Source organism: Mytilus californianus, unplaced genomic scaffold, assembly GCF_021869535.1.
Source record: "Mytilus californianus isolate M0D057914Y unplaced genomic scaffold, xbMytCali1.0.p SCAF_8, whole genome shotgun sequence".
In the NCBI taxonomy this organism is placed as follows: Eukaryota; Metazoa; Mollusca; class Bivalvia; order Mytilida; family Mytilidae; genus Mytilus; species Mytilus californianus.
This window is the reverse complement of record NW_026262734.1, coordinates 18844678-18851019: the sequence shown is the minus strand read 5'-3', so window position 1 is coordinate 18851019 and position 6342 is coordinate 18844678.

The window sequence follows — 6342 nt, the reverse complement described above, 5'->3', positions numbered from 1 at the left end:
CTCAAAAAACACATTTGAGGGAACATTGCCTTGAAATAGAGCTCTACAATGAATATTAGTGGGTAGAACAAGACTTAGTCATACTCTGTGTTTTAGGGAGATTTTTCTAACTTACTCTCCTTATTTCATATATAGGGTAATCAAAGGAAAACTGTTTCCAAAGTTATTCTTATAAAATATATACAGTAATAGGTGAATAAAATGATTGTAAAAGCAGTAACAACAAATTATTCACTAAAAGGGAACCATTATAATTCCCTCTCTGGAATGCGGCGTAAACCTAAGTTTTACGTAAGGACTTCTTGAAACCTCCATGGAGTCAGTAAATTTTTATATGGATGGTAAAGTCAGCTTGGACAGTTTAATTATTTATCTATTACCTCATTTCTTACATAAATGTGCGATAGTTACCAAAAAATTTTGATTTATTAGCCTAAAGAGTTAAAACTTCTGAGGGAATGAGAGGTATAAATGGACTATAAGGGACCTTGTATTGGAGACAAAGAGATACATTAGAGGTGTTAATCATCTTAAAGTCATCTTTTGTAACATATTAAATTGGTTTTGTATGCAGATGAGATGAATATTTGATCATTTATTTGTACACACTATATTCTATCATGATGCGGCGTGGTTTGGATTTTTTGAAGAAATTTTGCTCAAAATAGCTATAGATGTCGTCTAACATTATACTAAATTTCTCTAACTAACCATTGAAGTGATCATGACGTATTCTCGATGGTCTTTCAACTGTTGTGATTCGAGTGCTACATACAGAAGATCTGATGTTTGTTAGTAAACAGTTTTTTCTTGTGGTGTTTGAGGATAAACGCTGACTATTGAAACTTTCATCATTCTTTTAATTAATGTACTCTTATCAGACTCCGTCGCACTTTGTAATTTGAAGCTCAACAATATGAATGAAAACAACACTTTATAAATTGCATACATCCGAAGCGCTTTTCTGAATTAACCTTCATCAGGATGGATAAGAACCAAAAACGTTAAAGAGCTTTATAACCAAAAAAAGGACATAAAAAAAAACAGCAAAATCTATATAAGGTCAACTTCGCCTGATTGAATTTAAACTTAGTTTCTTCATAATTTCAAAATTTTCAGAAAGGTTTATTATAAATCATGTCAGTATTAAAGTACTGACAAATGAGCTGATGATACCCTTGGGGACAGATAGTCTACTAGAAGCGGTATAGACCAGTGCTGTAAAAAATGAAATCAACACTTTATAAATGTCAAGCGTTCGCAGCGCTTTAATGGATTTACCTTCTTTAGAAACTCTCAAAGCCGAATATTTTAAAGGCAAAGATGCATAAGAACCTAAACAATTGAAGACCACAGTCATCAAAAAATGTTCCTCGTTAGAAAAGGCATGGTAAAATATATTGATGTAAAATAGAACAGTGTTAAAGGGTCATCGACTTCGTTTTGTAAACGAATTTCAAACTTCATTACTACATGGTCGTGGTAAAAAATAGCGAAACGGAAAAATACGCGTATGCACTCACACACATACACACACACACACACACACACATATGCATAATTTTGTCCTCCCTTTCTTCCAACCATTCCTTTTTCTATATTGCTTATATGTCTCATAAATTATAGGTCTTTGAAATTTTATGATAGTGATTTTTTTTAAATATTTGCATGCTATGAAATCTATTGATTAATGTTGTATCTTAGGGAAAGATGATCTAAGTTGGACTAACTTGTGTTTAATCCTTTTTGCGATATTTTGAAAATATATAAAATAAGTTCAAAATTAAGAAAAATTGAGAACAATACCATAGCGTTACAACCTTACACTTCATCGTTTTGGAGCATCCATAATCCAGTTTGCATGGTGAATACGTCAAAGGCGAGATCGGTGACCCTATTATGGATGTACTTAGGTGAAATTAAAAAAATTCTAGAATTTAAAATTGATACTATAAGTCAGAAGAGCATTAGTTAAGGAACAAAATAAACTAAAAATATTGATAGGTAATGGAACTCCTTTTTGAGATATTTTTTTTTTTAAATGGCGGGAAAAGGCTGACTCGGACTTTTACCTTTTATTTGCATTGGTTTTATTTGGTTCTCAAATCGAAAGAAAAGAAATCTAGAATCTGCTTAAATTTTTATAAATGACATTTTATGAGCTATTGAAGTCTTATATGAAAAGAAAAATGAGTGTTATGGGGCAAAATATTTTACCCTGTATCGTAGGAAAAAAACCAAGGAGTCCGAACATCTGACAACAATTTCTAAACCTGATCTAAGTACATCCTTATCAAATTGAATTGGAAATGTATTTGGCAATAATTAGTCCATCTATAAGAAATGTGACTTTTAAGATCGAGAATTTAAATGTTATTTTGTAAACAATTTCAGATATTTAAGTCCATTCTGAACAAAAGTAGATCTATTCCAATAATGTTTATTCAACATATTTGATCAGTAATTACAAAAAGTTATTTTTTTCTTAGTATCAATTAAAGTTCAATGTCCAAGTTGTGTACAAAATCTTGCATAACCTTGTTTTTTTATCGTTCCTTGACCTTAAAACATCATTTTGTTTTAATCTGTAGATAAATATGGAAGGGGAAGTCCTTTGTGCTTTCATCATCATAGTTTGTCTCGGACAATGTTCCGTTTTTCGGCATGTTTTTATTTTATTTGTCTCACTCGCAGTGCTAGACTTGTATCACCACTGATAGAAAGTTTTTTTTTTTCATTTTTTAATGGACAATTTTAAAATTAACTGTACTGTCAATTTCCTTTAACTTTTATACAGAAAACAACTACAAGAACAAACATTAAAACCTATATAATGATATCCCTTATTTAAACACGACAATTGAAGAAAATATTGTCAAGAGAGATATGTATTATAAATTCATTAATTATGCAAGTATAAAATATCATATAAAATACTTATGCTTTTACTACTATATAGTAACATTTCAATCCGCAATCACTTGCAAATAGTACTCTTTCATTTACAATGCTTTTATGTTTATTAGGAAATCTTGCACACACATTGCAACTTTACTGCTTTTCTGCTCATATCTTATACGGTAAATTGCATAATGTTGCTCGTATTGTGCCTTACTCTGGTCACGGTGTCAACTGTGTGACTAGGTAACCGCACGAGATTATTATCATTCTTTAGCTAATTGTTAACAACAGAATGCTTTCTTATGGTGTATCACGTTAAGTGCTTTGAACTCGCTTTCACTGAGCGAGTTCAAAAACAGAAATTTCTGAAAGTCATTTCTGTTTTTTGTATTTGATTCAATACTTATAATTAGTTGATGGAACAAATTTTATTCACATCAATTTATTATTAAACTTTCATTAATATATGTATCGTTAATTAGGCAGCAGAAATCATCTTACTGTCTTTCAGTCATTAAATTTCATTCAAGTTTCATTTATGCTACTGTAACATTACAACATGGGCACAACCATTATAAATAGGGATGTATGTAATAAAAATGACAACGATTGGTTATATTAAAGTGATTTTTTTTGGGGAATATATTTATTATACATCGACCTGCAGTACACTGGCAAAAATGCCACACATGTGTACATGCGTGACACATGCGTTTCACATGCGTGTCACACGCATGTGAAAGAGACGTTTCATGCCACGCATGTGACACATGTGTGAAAAACACATGTGATACGCATGATACACACATGTGATCATGCGTTTCACATGTGAATCATATGCATAAGGAAATACACCTGAGATACATGCGTGATTACTACATGTAAAAGGCATAGTGCCTGTATTAAATATTTTTCAAAATGTCCTCCTATTTGTCCAATTACCATGATTGTTGACATGTTTCTCAGTTCTCATGTGAATTACATGCAATTTCTAACACATTTTTCTAACACATGCGTTATACATGTGTTTTCTCTATATATACACAGGCAAAATGAAATTAAGGTGAATTGAGCATCAATCACATAAATTCACAGTATTTGAGCATATTTTAGATAAGTTAATGCTAATCTAGTACACATTTTATTTTGATATATAAATATTCTTCTTGGTCTTGACTATGTGTTCATACTTCCATTATATTTTACTTTCTTGATCCTAAACAATACAAAAAATATTTATCTATCAACTCCCAACTCACAATATCTCCAATGCAAGAGATAAGATGCAATAAACCAAAGAAGGCAAGCAAATATCCAGGTCACCTTAGTTCACTCCTAGAATTTTTTTCGGTTATGTTCAAGTCTCAATACTTTTTTTAAAAGTCATGTAAGGATTGGTGATTCATTTATAGAATATGTATGCACTAATGTATATTTCATTTTTAATATGTATGTACAAGTCATTTTGTGGTTATCAGCCATGAGACAATCCAATCCCATTATGGAAATAGTCTTACTTGCAAAAGATGCCAATTTTTCTTTTGAAAGTTTTGAAGAAAAAAAGTATTTCACCCTGCCACATATTCCTGTGCCTGTTTCAAGCCAGGAACCTTTTCAGTGGTTGTCTAAGTCTCATCCTAATAAAAAAAAATATTTAAAGAATTTGGTGTTGATGGCAGCTCTTTGATTGGTATAGACTCTGGTTAATTAAGTAGATCATGACATTGTTTAGACACCTGTTCATTGTTGAGGACTTTATGTTAGCACCTTAATGCCTTTCATGTGTTTTTGTTGTGTAGATGTCTGATTTATTTATACCTCATATCTCATTGTGTTAATAAACTGAAATAGAAAGTTCTGTGAAATATATTTTGATATACCATATTGAAAGTCTTGCTGTTATTTACAACCATTTCCTTCTTATTTCATATATCTATTTCAGTTTTTCATTTTAACACCAATCTTAAGGTTAAGGCAAAAGGAAAACAAATGTTGACAAACAACAGGCATATACCATTAGAAGATCTCAAAGTTTGGCTGCACAATAAACTAAAAATTCTTGTTATTTCAAATATTTATATAAAAATCAGTTTAAAACATGCATTTTCCATTTTTAGACTGTAATTGTCATGTTGGCACAATAATTTGAATTTGAATTGTATTATATTCTGAGAGTACTTGTGGTTGAAAAAATATACACCGTATTTAATTCCATGTGTTTTAGATTTCTTGAATACACCACTCCAATATAATGACTACATGTCTGTTAGTAATGTTAAGAGTTCTCTCCTGCATGTAATTGCTGTAATTGCTATTTGTACCCAAGGCTTCCTTCATACATTTGCACTTATCCCTCTAAGATGTTGCTTGAATGATAAAATCCTGTAATACATTATCAGCCATCAGACTCTTGGAATATAGTTGCTGTAATAAAAAAAATAAACTGTAATCACAGAGATATGTCTCGCTTTTTAGTAATTTCAATAATGCAAATGTTGAAATGAAAATAGCAACACTTTAACATGTAAGATTTGCAAATATTCAAAGTCAATGAACCATGACTAAAGGTACATGGCTAAACAATCTCCATGGAAATTAGATGTGCCAATGCTAATACAACGCATACCAAATACCATTGACTTATCATAAGTAGTTCCCTTTAAAAAACCTAAACACAAACTAATACATGTAAACTAAGAAAATTTTAAAGTCAATAAACGATAACTGAGGGGGGGGGGGGGGAATAATCTCCATGGTAATGAGATGTGCCAATGCTAATACAACTGCATACCAAATATCATTGACTTACCACTAGTGGTTTCCCATAAGCCGACCTAATCACAAACTAATACATGAAAACTAAGCAAAAGTTTCAAAGTCAATAGACCATGACTGAGGGGGCAGGGCCAAATAATCTTCATGGAAATGAGATATGCCAATGCGTATTTAACTGCATACCAATTATCATGAACTCACCACTAGTGGTTCCCCATAAACTGACCTAGTCACAAACTAATACATGAAAACTAAGCAAAAATTTAAAAGTCAATAGACCATGACTGAGAGGGTGGGGCCAAATAATCTCCATGGAAATGAGATATGCCAATGCTTAATACAACTGCATATCAATCATAATTAACTTACCACTAGTGGTTCTCCATAAACTGACCTAATCACAAACTAAAACATGAAGACTGAAGCAAGAATTTCAAATTAAGTCAATAAACCATAACTGAGGGGGCGGGGCCAAATAATCTCCATGGTAATGAGATGTGCCAATACTAATACAACTGCATACCAAATATCTTCGACTTACTACTTGTGGTTCACTATAAACTAGACCTAATCACAAACTAATACATTGTTGACGCCGCTGTCGTCACCAACGCCAGAAACAGCATACCTATGCCTCGCTTTTTGACTCCGTCAAGCGAGACAAAA